This window comes from Hibiscus syriacus, unplaced genomic scaffold (assembly GCF_006381635.1).
Source record: "Hibiscus syriacus cultivar Baekdansim isolate YM2019G1 unplaced genomic scaffold, ASM638163v2 tig00111835_pilon, whole genome shotgun sequence".
NCBI classification, from domain to species: Eukaryota; Viridiplantae; Streptophyta; class Magnoliopsida; order Malvales; family Malvaceae; genus Hibiscus; species Hibiscus syriacus.
This window is the reverse complement of record NW_024063193.1, coordinates 311671-327161: the sequence shown is the minus strand read 5'-3', so window position 1 is coordinate 327161 and position 15491 is coordinate 311671. Positions and strand designations below refer to the sequence as shown.

Genomic DNA, 15491 nt, shown 5'->3' with positions numbered 1-15491 from the left:
TAAGAACTTTAAATTGATTACAAATTTCAAATCTTGATAGTATGATTGAATGCCAAAGTATCGATACACATATATAAAGTATCGATATACTCAGAATTTCGAAACCTATTACTTCAAAGTAATAGGTAAATTTACAATGTAAAAGGTAAAAATCTACTGGTTTAATGAAAATAGGCGTAAATATAACATATCGATACTTTTTTATAGGCATCGATACTTTTATTCTAGTATGCTTCTCAAACAATTTGCACTAAAAAGTATCGATACTTTTAATTCCAAAACCTATTACTATAAAGTAATAGGTAAATTAACAATGTAAAGGGTAAAAGTTTACCGGTATAATGATCAAAGGCGTATATACCAAGTATCGATACTTTATATATAGGTATCAATACTTTTAGTTCAGTATGTATCTCAAACAATTTGCACGCAAAATGTATCGATACACATATATAAATTTTTGATACTTATAATTTCAAACCTATTACTTTAAAGTAATAGGTTAATTTACAATAAAATGGTAAAAATCAATCGGTATAATGATAAGAGGTGTAAACATCAAGTATCGATTCACATGTATAAAATATCGATATGTGGAATTTCGAAACCTATTACATTAAAGTAATAGATAAATTAACAATGTAAACGGTAAACTTTTCTACCGGTATAATTAAAATAGGCGTAAATGTACAAGTATCGATATTGTCATATAAGATCGATTCTTATAATTTCGAAACCTATTAAAAGTAATAGGTAAATTAACAATTTACACGATAATATGTTGATAATACTGATAACAAATCAATTAATTAACATATTTTGTTATCGTTGGATTTCTAAGGCCCCATCAGCTTTAAACAAGCGCTAGCTATTACATTAAATAAACGCTACTTGTTATGTTATTATAGTCGATAATGTGTCAAGTAATTAACAAATTTTGTTATCGTCGGATTTTTAAGGCTCCGTCAGCTTAAACTTTGGTAACATTTTAGGCGCTACCTAATATGTTGATAATACTTATAACAAATCAAGTAATTAACCTATTTTGTTATTGTCAGATTTCTAAGACCCCATCAACTTTAAACATGTGCTACCTATTATATTAAATAAGCGCTTCTTATTATATTATTATGGTTGATAATGTTTCCAGTAATTATCTTATTTTGTTATCGTCAGATTTCTAAGGCTCCATCAATTTAAACTTTGGTAACATTTTAGGTGCTACCTAATATGTTGATAATATTGATAACAAATCAAGCAATTAACCCATTTTGTGATCGTCGGATTTCTAAGGCCCCATCAGCTTTAAAAAGAGGCTACCTATTACGTTACATAAACGCTATCTATATATTATTATGGTTGATAATGTTTCGAGTAATTAACTGGTTATGTTAAAATCAATATTTTTTTGCGCATTTTACATACGAAGATAACATTCTCGATTATTACTATTATTATTACCAACACAAATAATATTTCTGGTGAAAACATATAACATTTCCGGTATGACTTTTAACCGATCACCTATTTAACCAATCACATTATTTTTTAACCGTATTTTAGCCGCCTCATAACAGAATGTCCCCTTTTTCTTCCTCTTCAAGAAAATCAGATGCATGTAGATGATTAGATCTTATGCTTATGTAAACACCAATCGCAAGTTGACACATCACTTTTCTAACAATAACCCCATTGCCCATCCCTTTTTTCCATTTTCTGGTTTACCCCTCCTGTTGTAAACCTCTTAGTCAAAGAAAAACTTTTTATATGCTCTTTTGTCAGTATTTATATTTGGTAGAACCCTAGGATTGTAGAAATCATATCCCACAATCTTGGACCTAAAATAGGATGAAATTTAATCCAACATGAAATAAATATAAGTAGGATTATGACACGAGAAAGTACTATGTGCATGGCATGAATACACATTCGCATATCTAATAAAGGTTTACCTGATGAGTGGCCTAAGCTTCCCAACAAGGGATGAAGGTTGGAATCTTGAAGACTTTGATCAGGAGATTTTACCTCATCAGAGAATGTAAAGGTTCAACTGGTATTAGCTTACACTCCAAGACAAATATATCATATGATGTGATCTTTTCTCCTTTGCAACTTGCAAGGCTCTGCCAGGAACTGGGAAAGCTACTCGTAATCTCCATCACAACAAGACAATCTTGATTTGGGTCCAGGAACAGATTCATTACTGATAAAATCACTTGGGATTCGATTGTTAAGAAGAAGAACCCTTGTAAAATGTAGATAGATCCACTCCAGCCATATTTTGATAGAAGGAGACATAAATACAACAGGCAACGATAAGGTAATTGAGTTCCGACTTTGTATCGAATGTATATTCAGATGCAAGTATGAAGAGATAGCATCTATGGCAGAATTTAAAGAAAACTAAATATGCCCATGTATATATTGTATATGAATATTTCAAGGAAAATGTAAAAGTAAGAACAGCATAGAAACAGCACATATAGTTGACTAACTAGAAGTCCTTAATGAGTTGAGTAGCTCGGACACGACTTGGTCAAAACTCGATTTGGGTTGACACGACTTGAACTCAAGCTTGACTAGAAACCTTAACAAGCTGAGTACAACTCGTTACGTTTTTTTATTAATTTTTAATAGTTATTTTAAAAATTTATTTCATTTAAAAAATTCTAATTTCCTAATAGATAATAAAAATGATAAATTGCCACTAATCTATTAATTTTTTAATAGATAATTAAATATATTAAATTACTAACTAATAATTATTATTTTACTTCACCAAAAACTTAAACTCTAATTATTATTTTAATGTATTTATGGATTGTTATTTTGATGTTTAAACTTTGAATTTGTTTCATACTCTTTTGATAATTTTTTGGTTAAATTTATTAATTTATGTTTATAATAATTTCTATATAGAATTAGTAGTTTTACTTGCAGATAAAAAAATAAACAAAAATTCACATGTCTTACAAGTGAAACTAGGAGAAACTAGGATGCTTAATAAGTTGATCAGTTCGTGAGCAGCTCGAACTCCAAGTTGAACTCGACTCAGTTAAAACTCGATAAAACTCAATTTATGTTTACTCGGCTCGAAACCTTAACGAGCACAAATCGAGCAAAATTTTAATGAATTTAACGAACAACGAGTCGAGTCAATCAACAAAATTTTTTAACGAGCACGAGTCGAGCATTGTCCAACTCGCTCAATAAACACCCCTAAACTGAACTACTATGACTTTTCTTCATTGATTCTACTTACTTGCCTTTTACTAGAACTGCATAAAGTAAAGATTAAGAGGGAAGTCGAGGAAGGGCCAACGAATGTATGAAAGAGTAAAGGGCTGCCATTGACAAACAAAGCTGTGAAAATTTCAGATAGATGTACAATTTGCTCGAAACATAATCTACGCTAATCTTAGTTCTCCATGTTTACACAATTCTGCTTCCCAACTCTGAAAGAGGCTGATTGGTCACCATGTGCCCATGAAAGGAATAGACGCTGGCTTATGTTTTGCTGCATTTCCAAAAAATTAAATTCAGTTAGAGTGGCATTGTGCAAATATGACTCAAGGGAAGCGTGTTTAAATTGTCCAGGGAAATGCATGCAGCTTATATACATATGTAACACATGTATTGAATGAAAATACTACTGCACCATGCAAATTTAAGTTCCATCATAGATTCATAAGAAGGTAGCTCTGACAATATGCTTAATGAGTCGACAAGCCATAAGCTCTGACTATAATTTTTCAAACACCAACGGTAAATCATTAGAATCGACACCTTATAAGGTTGCAACTTGGGGGATGAAGGGTGCATCTCTGTGTAGATTTTATCGAACAAACATATGGTATATAAGGAAATCAACTCAAGCATATTGTATTTCAGATGTTCGGTTATTGGATCTCAACAGGAAGTTTTTTTGAAAAGCTTATCAATGAAACAAAATTAAGACAGTAGGCCTGTAAATGAACCGAACGCACACGAACGTAGGTATGTTCATGCTCATTCATTTAATAAATAAACGAACACGAACATAAACGAACAAATTTTTTTTTGTTGATGTTCATTCATTAAGGAATATAGTTTGTTCATGTTCGTTCATTTAAATGATAAACAAACATAAACGAACGTAAACAACCACAAACGAACGAACATAAACGAACATAATAAATGAACATAAACGAACAACACAAACACGAAAAACAAACTTATTTGAACACAACAAATGAACGTAAAAAAAAAAAAATAACAAGAATAACAACTTAAAATTCATTAATATAACCTGCAACTTTAGAGTTAATTTGTTCGAATACGACAAAAAAATACATAAATCATAAATAAACTATATGAACATAATAAAGTCTTAAAGTTAATTTGTTCAACAAAACAATCTTCTTGAAATCCAAACAACTTCAATAATCTTCGTAACATATTCAACTTGCCCTCTGTTCGAACATAAATGAACATAAATGAACGGACATAAATGAATATAAATGAACAAACATAAACGAACATATAATCGAACGTTCACGAACGTAAATGAACAAACAAGCCATTTGTTTGTGTTCGTTCATTTAATTAGACGAACACAAAATCTTGTTCACGTTCGTTCATTTAATAGATAAACGAACATAAACGAACTTCCCGCCGCAAGGTTCATGAACGGTTCGCTGAACGTTCATTTCATTTACAGGCCTATAAGACAGAAATATAAAAGAACACATAATACCAGCAAGAAATTACCTAACATTAGAACTTTCTGGGAGTTTCTTCCACTGAATACGATGTCAGTGCCACAAGTTTATATCCAAGAACTAAGAAGTATACATAGAACTTACATTTCTACTTAGAAAATTACTGAAATTCACTATCACCCTTTTTATCTCGCTTCTTCATATGTTTAAACTTTAAAATCAAACATCTACTCTTACATAGGAGAAGCACCTCAACGAGTTACCAAAGTTCAAGAAGGAAATCAATAGCTCCTATAATCTTTCTACTTCAACATATTTCCAGAAACATATCTAACTCCAGTTACCTCATCTTTTAATACCAGAGTTTACATTCACTAAGCTCAAAGTACTAGTATCACATACATTCAAAAGTTTCCACCTCTGTACTCGATACACATAAAATATTAGTTCTCACCACCTTAAACCTGCAAGATTGATTACCAAGTAACATAGTTGGATTCTTCGAAAAACATACAAACTAGAAGCAACTGAAACCGAACATAAAAATGGAAAAAAATAAATAAATGCCTTGCAGGCATAACATTGGACACAATCTGGGATTTCCAAGAAAAGAATGTCTATATTTTATTAATTTGAATGATAATTTCCTACCATATTCGCATAAACTAACAAGCAATTTGCATAAAAATTCCAAGTTCAAAGACTCTAAAAGATCATCATCACAATCGACAAACTATGAGATTTCCACAATCATTGTCATGCATAGCAGGCATTCTCATTTTCTTCTCCACACTCCTGTATGAGTTTGCCATACCCAACAATGGACACAAGGCCTGTAACGAAACATACCCAAAACTCAGATGACCAGCTTCACTATGGTAAACTCATTTCATCACCATTGAACAACTGGCCTCATCAGTAAGAAATTGAACTATAAATCAAATTCCCAACAAGTGAACATTGTTCGGAAACATAAAATTAATGAAGAGGAAACATAATACTCACGATTATCAATCCAAATCTTCTTGCATGGTATCCGCATTATCAGCTGATCCCGAGCCAGATGCCTGAGCCTGAAATGACCAAGGCAGTGATATCCTAAAGCTCCTCTCCACCGTACGATTATCCCTTGCAGAGCTCTGCACATTATCAGCACCAGCATTACCTCCACTAGTCCCCTGTCCTCCACGAGCCCTCCTCTCATAATCAGGATCATCCGTAGGCAACTCGTGACGGCACACAGGGCACGAATTATGCAATTCCAGCCACGGCAATATGCAGTCCTTATGATAAAGATGCTGACAGGGCATCCGTTTCCCTTCAATCCCTTCCTCGAAGTCATCCATGCAAACCGCGCACTGATTGGACTTTGAATTCAAGAGATCCTTTGCTATCTTCACCGACGGTAGCGAATCAATAGCCGACTTTGAAGCCGGTGGGGTCCCGTACCGATTCGGATCATTTTCGGCCAGCCGTTGGATCAGTTGCTCGAGGCCCGGCCCATGAAAAATCCCCGATCGCCGAGATGATGCTGAACGAACGTAATCGGATCGAATCCGAACGGGTCGCTCCGGGTTGACCGGAATAGGTTGGTGCCACGAAGGTCAACAGAAGCAGGTGACGGCGAAGAATTCATCGTCGAAAGGAGAGGGATGAAGGAAAAGAACGGATCCGATGACGAAAATAAGGAATCGGAAAACGGATTCGGGTTATGGAAATTGGAGCCCGGATTAGGGTTAGTGTTATCGCATTCTTCGAGGAAGCCATCGTTGCATTCGGGACAAGACGGATCGTCGGAAGATGAGATAGGGACGTCGACCGTATGGTTACATTGGTAGCAGAAGAAATGTTTGCTGGTCATAGTGACGGCGTTGCCTCCGCCGGTGACGTTCCCGTCAAACGACATCGTTTTCAAGTCAGGGATGGTTTTAATTAACCGGACGAGAGATCGATAGCTAATTATAATTATGTAAAACAACTGATAATCTGGCCGTGGTTGAAGAAGATTTGATATTTAGAAGCTTCTAGAAGATTTACCTACACCTGAGTGCTGTAAATTGCATAAAGCTGGCCAGAATTGCTGCACCTTGATTTCCTTAGGTTGATTTTTAAAGGGATTTTTGAATTCAACATTTATTTTAATTTTGTCCTAATTATTTTTTGTTCACTTTAATCATTTAATTTCTAAAATAAAATTATGAAAAATTTAATATATACCTGTGTAAATTTTGAATAAAGTATTTGAACTACTAAAATCCATTTTCCATTTTTTTTATAAATTTTAAAATTCTCTATATTATTTCTACCCAAATAAAGGAAATTAATTTTAAGATTTTAAAAACTTTGATGAAAAGGTTCCAAGTAAACATTAACATATTCTTCTTCTAGGTGATTTAAGTTCAAACATTTTATCTATGCAATATTTATGATTTTATTCAAACACCGACAGAATCATTTGTTGAACGAGAGAAGTAGTAGCCCCTAATTTTTTTAGTAAAATAATATTTTAGGTCCATAATAGACTAATTGTAAAATAAAATTTTTATACTTCTTAATTTTCATATTTTAATTATTAATAGCATTATTTCTAATATTTTGTCACTAAACACCCAGGTTTGTTTTTGAGATTTTAGTGGTTTGGGACGAAAATAAAAATTAGACCCCTAATAAAAAATATAAAAAAATTGAATTGTAAGAACAAACAAAACTAAATAAATTTATCTTTAAATTATTTTTATATTACATTTAATTAACTATCTAAGAACAAACAAAACTAAATAAATTTATCTTTAAATTATTTTTATATTACATTTAATTAACTATCTAATAAATATATTAAATTTTAAATATAAAATATTAAAAAATTTATTAAACGCCCAATATTTTTATGTAAAATAATATCATTATTATATTACGCATGGCAAAATCTAATTGGACTACATCAGAAACGAAAATGGTAAAAGGAGCTGATTTGATAACATTTCACTATGATGTAGGAGTCATTTTCAGATGTATTTACCTTTTTTCATAAGAGCAAACTAAAATCCACTGGCCATCTTAAACTAGTAGCAACTTCAGCTGCATCATCGGCTAATATGTTCACAAGTGCAGATGGTGGGCGCATCACAGTTGTTTCCAACGTAATTTACTGACCGAAATCGTAAACTCTAAACCGAATTTTCGTCGGATTCATCCATATATTTCCATTAACCATCCCTTTCCTCGTATTTATGGACGGTCAAACCGATGATGACTTCATCGGGGATGCATTTTCCCTAGAATCAATGCTTCTTCCATCTCTGGTTCATCTCTTCGATGGGGACGTTCTTCGTTTAAGGGACGAAGAAGTAAACGAAGACAGTCATGACGATGACAAAGCAGGCGAAGAAGAAGAAGAGATCGAACTTCAAGTGGCAAAGCATGGTGAGGAAGACTTGAGCAATGATGAAGGTGAAGATCATGTTGACGGCGACGTTGATGGCTTGGCCGACGGATCGGATCTCCAAGGGGCATATCTCGCTCAGAACCAACCATCCCAATGGTCCCCAAGACCATGCGAATGCCGCCACGTATGCGTAGATGAAGAACAAGAGTGAATTGGCGTCTCCCTTTGATAGAGCCCCGACACCGGTTTGTCCGAACTTGATTGCAATAATCACTCCTACTGCAATCTATACAAAAAGATGAAAAGCTAGGTGTTCATCAATAGAGTGGAAGTAATGGGTAAATAAATAGAGTGTTTGATGAATTGTTCATAAACTATTTGAGTAATGTTCGTTTATTAAATAAGTATGAACAAAATTATTATGTTCATTAATAAAAAAAATAAACACAACATAAGTGTATTTTATACATTTATGTTCACAAATAATTTCTTTGCCCAATTCTCTCTCTATTTTTCTAATTTGAGATGAATATAAGATAATATATATTCCAAGACTCACAATCAATTGACAATGAATGCTCATATCACTATCAGTGCTCAACCTGAGACCTCTAGAAACAATAACAAGTCCTTTAACCACTGAGCTTGTTTAATTCGTGCATATTATTGAAAATAGGGACTAAAATAAATATAAGGTGAATTTCAGAGTTAAAATTGTAAAAATTAAAGAGTTTAATAACTAGTAGTGTAGTTTTACAATTTTCACGAACATATTTAATTAGGTTAAATGGACCAACGAATCGAGCAAAAATATATTCAAAGATGAATAAATGAAACCACTTTATTTGTTTAAATTCGATTAATTTATACAAAGGTTTTTTTTAGAGATTTTAGGACGGTAAAAAGATGAAATCACCTGGCAAAGAACCATTTGAATACCACCTTCGAGGAAAAAATCCTTCTCCCGAACTTCTCGTCTAAATAAATGGAAATAATTGTGGCGATGGACGACGCCGGTGATAACGACAGACATGAGCGAGGCATCATCGCCGAAGCCCAAGGTCGCGTAAAATATGATGACGTTGATGCCGGTAAGCTACTGGAAAAACGATATTAAGATACAGAGCACAAGTTGCGGCCTGTATATGGGTTCGAGAATGTTCGCCCATGGGTTCTCGACCTTCTTGGCTTTCTGAACCGCGTCGACAAGGTCTTGAAATTCGACGTCGACATTTATCGTGTCGCAAATTTTCTGTAACATTTGTCGTGCTTTATCATGGTTGCCTCGTTCGATAATGGAATTGGGAGTGTCCGGTAAAACGTACGCGCTGACCGTCATTATGATGGCTGGAACGATGACTAGAGCTAGAGAAACTCTCCATCCCCAACCACCTTCTATCTTTGCCGTGCCATTGTAACATCCTGAAATCCTAGTCTAAAAGAATTAAGGTAAATTGCCTAGGATAAAAACCAAATTGAATTGAGATTTAAATTAATTGAATTATATAAGGACCCAATCGAATTGCCTAAGATAAAAACCAAGTTGAATTGAAATTTAAATTAGTTGAATTAGATAAGGACTTAATCGAAAAGATTGAAAGAATGATGATGACTTGTAATGATCTAATTGGAATAAATAATAAATACCAAGATTGCATGCTAAATTCATTGGACCATGCAAGCTTGAATTAACCAAGGAAAATCATCTAGCATATCAAAGTAAGCTTTTTCCCTATCTTCCTATTTGAATTTACAAAGGAATTAATTGAATCAATTCTTGGAAATTTCTTAATTTTGATTATTGAATTGATTCATATTGTTAGTTGGCATGATACTAGAAATTATAGTAATCATGTTAAATTAAGTTTAAATGATAGGAATTTTGTTAAATTGGGCAAACTATGTGTTATCACATTGAGAGTGATAACCGAAAGATTTATTAATGCATGCGACCAAATTGAGGACTGATGATACTAGTTGAAAACAGGGCAGAACCCAAGATTAATATATAATAAAATTTCAAGCCTTAATTTGAGAGGAATTGATAGCTTGTGAGTCATGCATCGGAAGAATAAGTAGAACCGAACAGTTTGGAAAATTCGTTAATTGGAAGACTTAATTGGATTATTAAGGGCTAAAGTTAATATGAAAATATAGGGGAAAGATAAAATAAACAATGATAGAAAGAGCTAAAACAAATCGGTAAGGGTCTTAGGTGAAAACAAATCGGTAAGGGTCTTAGGTGAAATAGTTCACCAAAGTGCACCGAACTACAAAGGTGGCAGAATGGTTACTGGAAATTAGACCTAACTTTAAATGCAAAACTGTAATTGTGTAGAATTAATTAAAATATGATCCATATATGGATAGAAAGATAGTTGAATTATCTTTCTAGGAGTATAAATTCAAAAATCCAATGAGTAAATTAAAAGTTATGATCATATTACTATAAGGTGTACAAATCTGCCAGAATGGAATCTGTTTGGTACCATGTAGCTTAATTGAGTTTGAATTGCTATTGTATTGATTATAATGACTTTACTATGTTGGGTATAATTTGCTAGAGCAAGGAATTGAGGAAGTGGTTGAAGGAACTAAGTGAGGATCTGCCAAAGATAGGCAAAAATGGATAGTGATTCAAGACTAGATTGGAGTATTATGAGTGTAACTATGTTAGGGTTGGGAATTAGGTCCCAAACACCCTTTTTTATTTTTATGTTCAACTGCTCATAAAATTGATATGCTAATAAATGAAATTAAATCATATTGGTAATTTAATTTAAGGGGAAGGAAGGATTAATTAAGGATTATAAAGTTTATTGAGTGCAAAATGAAATGGCTTAGTAGATAGATTGTTGCTTGCTGCCATGATCAAATTAGATTGTATGCGTAATTTTAGATAGATTATGGTAGCATACATTTATTCACAAGCCAATTCAATTAGAACATGATAAAATGTATTAAATTCACAATCCTATTCAATTTAAATCAAGGCAACAAGCAATAACCAATTTATCAATTAATTTCATATGGCACTCAATAACTTATAGCCTTTAATTAATCTTTATTTCCCTTAATTTTAATTTCTAATATGACTTTATTTCATTATTAACATACTGATTTCATACGTAATTGAACATAGAAATAAAAATAAAGGGTGGTTGGGACCTAATTCCCAACCCTAGTATAGTTACACTCACTGTACTCCAAGTTAGCCTTGAATTATTATTCTTTTTTGCTCATCTTTGGTGGATCCTCCCTTAGTTCCTTCAGCCAATTCCTCAATTCCTTTCTCTAAAAATTTATACACAACATAGGGAGATGATCAGAATCAATACAATAGAAATTTCAGCTAAATTAGTCATTTGGCACTAAACAGATTCTACTTTGGCAGATTGTACACCTTATAATAATCTGATCATAACTTTTAATTTACTCATCAGATTTTCGATTTATTTATACTCTTAGAAATATAATTCAATTATATTTACAACCACTTATGTATTTCATTTTAATTTCTTATATAAAATTACAGTTTTGCATTTGAAGTTAGACAATTTTACTGTGACCAATCTGTCACTCTTGCAATCCGATGCACTTTGGTGAACTAATTCAACTAGAATTCTTATCAATTTGTTTTAGATCTTCTTAACATTGCTTATTTTTATCCTTTTCCTGTATTTTTATATCAACCTTAGCCTTTAACATTCCAATTAAGTCCTCCAATTAACAGATTTTCCAGAACAGTCCAGTTTTACCTATTTTGCTAATGTACCATTTACAAACTACCAATTCCTCTATAATTTAAGCCTTACAATTTATTTTACATTCTTTTTAGTCTCTAACCTATTTTTATCTAGAATTACCAATCTTTAATTATGTCCAATTGGATCCCAAATTTCCTTAACTTGTTCAAAATAGTCCTTAATCGATCTATAGCAACAATTATGACTAGTTTCACTCTAAGGCCAAATTCTTAAAATTTTACAGCATTTTGTCTTGTTTAAAGCTTAAATCTTCAATAAATTTAAATTTTCAGCAACTTTATCCCACATATATGTTTCTAATTTAGTACACAACCTTTCAAATTTCTTAATTTGGTCGCATGCATGAACAATTATTTCCGTTATCACCCTTAAGGTGATAACCCATAATTTACCCAACTTAACAAGGTTCTTGATCCCTTAAATCTAACTCAAGATGACCACCATAATCTCTAATCTCTAGTATCATACTAGTCAACAATTTCAATTTATTCAATAATCAAGCTTAACAATTTCTCAAGAATTAACTCAATTAAATTCTTAAAGTTTCAAATGGAATGAGAAGGAAAGACTTACTTGTTAGGCTATGTAATTTCCCCTAGTTAATTCAAGCTTGAACTAAACTTGCATGGTCGATCCTCTTCTTTGTATTTTCTCTTTTTCTTTCTTTCTAAATTCTCTCTAATTTTTCTCACTTAGGCCAACCACCAAATGAGATGAAAAGGATGTTATTATTTCATCCTTAATGGAGGTGGAAATGAACAATTTAGCCTCTCTTAATGCTTAAGTAATAGACTATTCATGGGTAAATTTAGGAATTCATGATTTTGGCATGCAATCTTATTATTTGTTGCTTATTTCAATTGGATCACTCTAATTTGGTTAGAACTTCATCAATCATTTCTATTAGGTCCTTGTTTAATTCAACTAATTTAAATTGCAATTCAACTTGGTGGTTATTCTAGGCAATTCGATTGGGTCCTTTTTACAATTCAATTAATTTAAAATTTTAATTTAATTAGACCTTTATTTAATTTCATTAATTTAAATCTCTATTCAATTTGGTTTTTTATCCTAGGCAATGTAACTTTATTCTCCTAGGTTAGGATTTCAGGGTGTTACAATTCTCCCCCCCTTAAAAGAGAATTCTTCATCGAATTCTTAACTGGATTAAATAGATGAGGATATTGATTTCTCATTGTATCCTCGGGTTCCCAGGTCGATTCTTCCATTTTATGATTTCTCCACAAGACTTTTACCAAAGGAACGTTCTTGTTTCGAAGTCGTTTGACTTCTCTTTCAAGGATTTGAATTAGTTCCTCTTCATAGGATAAGTCTGAGTTTAATTCAACTTCTTCAGGTTCAAGAATGTAAGTTGGATCTGATCGGCACTTCCGAAACATCAAGACATGGAAAACATTATGAATCTTGTTGAATTCTTTAGGGAGTGATAGTCGGTAAGCCACTGGACCAATTCTTTCAGCAATATCGAATGGTCCGATGAATCGAGTGCTAAGTTTTCCCCTTTTTCCAAACCTCAAAACTTTCTTCCAGAGAGATACTTTGAGAAAGACCTTATCTCCTACATTATACTGGATGTCTCTTCATTTCAAATCTGCATATAACTTTTCCCTATCGAAGGCTTGCATCAATCAATCACGAATAATTCAAACTTGTTCTTCGGTTTCTCTGAGCAATTGAGGCCCAAGGACTTTGTTTTCACCCAAGTGAGACCGACATAGAGGTGTTTTGAATTTTCTTCCATACAAAGCCTCGAAAGTAGCCATTTGAATCGAAGCTTGATAACTATTGTTATAGGTGAATTCTACAAGAGGTATGGATTTCTCCCAGTTCTTTCCGAAATCAATAACACAAGCTCTAAGCATGTCTTTGAGTACTTTTATTATTCTCTCAGCATGTCTTTGAGTACTTTTATTATTCTCTCAGATTGACCATCACTTTGAGGATGAAAGGTCATTGATATGATCTCGATTATGTGTTCCGATTCATATATGATGTTTCTTGATCGTGATTCTAGTAAGAACTTTGCAGTGCTTTGATTAAAGACTGAAAATGCACAAACAACATTACAAGAAAGAAATTGATAAAAGTAAATTGAAAATGAAAGGTTGTAGGTTATGATAAAGTGGTTTGAAGGTGATAGAAGAGTGATGGTTGTTGTGGTTTAATGAAATGAAGGAAAGTGGGGAAAGTGTAGTGGTGATAATAATTTATAGTGTGGAAAGAATAGAAGTATGGTGAAGGTAAAAGAAATTATGGCGTGGGAGATGAATGATGAAACAAAAAGTATGGATTGTGACCCGCTAGTTATATGGAGCTAGGAACCAACAATATACAAAGATGGAATCGAAGTGATAGAGGATGGAATATGACCCACTAGCTATAGGTGAGCTAGGAACCAACATTATAAAAAAATGAAATGGATGAAGGCTTCAGGACTGACAAGAAACCGATAGAGTTCTAATCCAATAACTAAAATAAAGGCAACATTTCAAAGAGTTTATTATACAAAATGTTCTAAGTACAAATGTCATGGAAGTACCTATTTATAGTGTTAATAGACACCATATGAAGAGTTTTTACAATTAAAATAAAACAATCACCTAAATGCAATTGAATTCAATTAAATGACTTGCCATTCTTCTTATCCTTTGATGGATGGCCATGTAGATTGAAAATGAATGAATTAAGCTTTAATTTGAGATAATTCTAGCCTTAAATTTGTCCAAAAAGGAGGGGTGGCTCTTGGGCTGCCTTGCTTTGCTTGCAAATGAAAGAAAAGAGGATAAATGAAGTCATAGGATGAATGTGGACATCCTACATGTCCAAATCAGCTTGTCTCTTCAAATTCCTTGTTGATTTTATCACTTAAATTGGTCATTAACTGAAATAAAATCAGCCTTCATTACTTGTTCTTTGGTCGCACGTGAATAGCCTTCAAAAAATGATAAGTAAGACTTGAATAGGTGAATTATGAAGGATTGAATGCATTGTCTCTCCAAGAATATGAACAACCATGAAAATATGAAAAGAATTAATTCTTGAATTGCTTTGAATAGAAGCATTAAGATAGTCTTCAATTGCTTGTCTCTTGGTAGAATATGAAAGGACTCTTCCTTGGCTCAAAATCATCCAAATCATCCTTGTACAAAATCCCCTAATGAAAATTTCAGCCTGCAGTGTCTTCAGTAAATCGATCATATCTCAAGCTCCCGATATCGGATTGATGTGATTCAAAATGAGTTGGAAAGCTAAAAGATAGATGAATAATTTCCAATTGATATTTGGACCCAAAAACGTTTGTATTATATCCAGAATTAGAAGACATTCTGAATGATATTCTTGCATCTGTTGAAAACGTTTAACTTCTCTCATGCACCTAGACACAAAGGTGAACTTTCTTCAATCTTCAATTGAAAACATGCATGAAACAATTAAGAGTTAGTTTAATAAATAAACTAGTTTGATGAATGAACTAACTTTATTCAATGAACTAACTTTATTCAATGAACTAGATGCATTAATGAAGTAGCTTACTAAACGATCTAAATATGTATAAATGAACTACTTCCCTAAATGAACTAGATGCTTTAAATGCAATGCATGCTTAAATGAACATCA

The 15491-nt window shown here is 32.7% G+C and overlaps 1 pseudogene; it reads right to left on the bottom strand.

The window, feature by feature from the left end:
• Positions 1–3331: 3331 nt before the first annotated feature.
• LOC120171687 lies at positions 3332–6696 on the bottom strand (annotated as a pseudogene).
• Positions 6697–15491: the final 8795 nt, after the last annotated feature.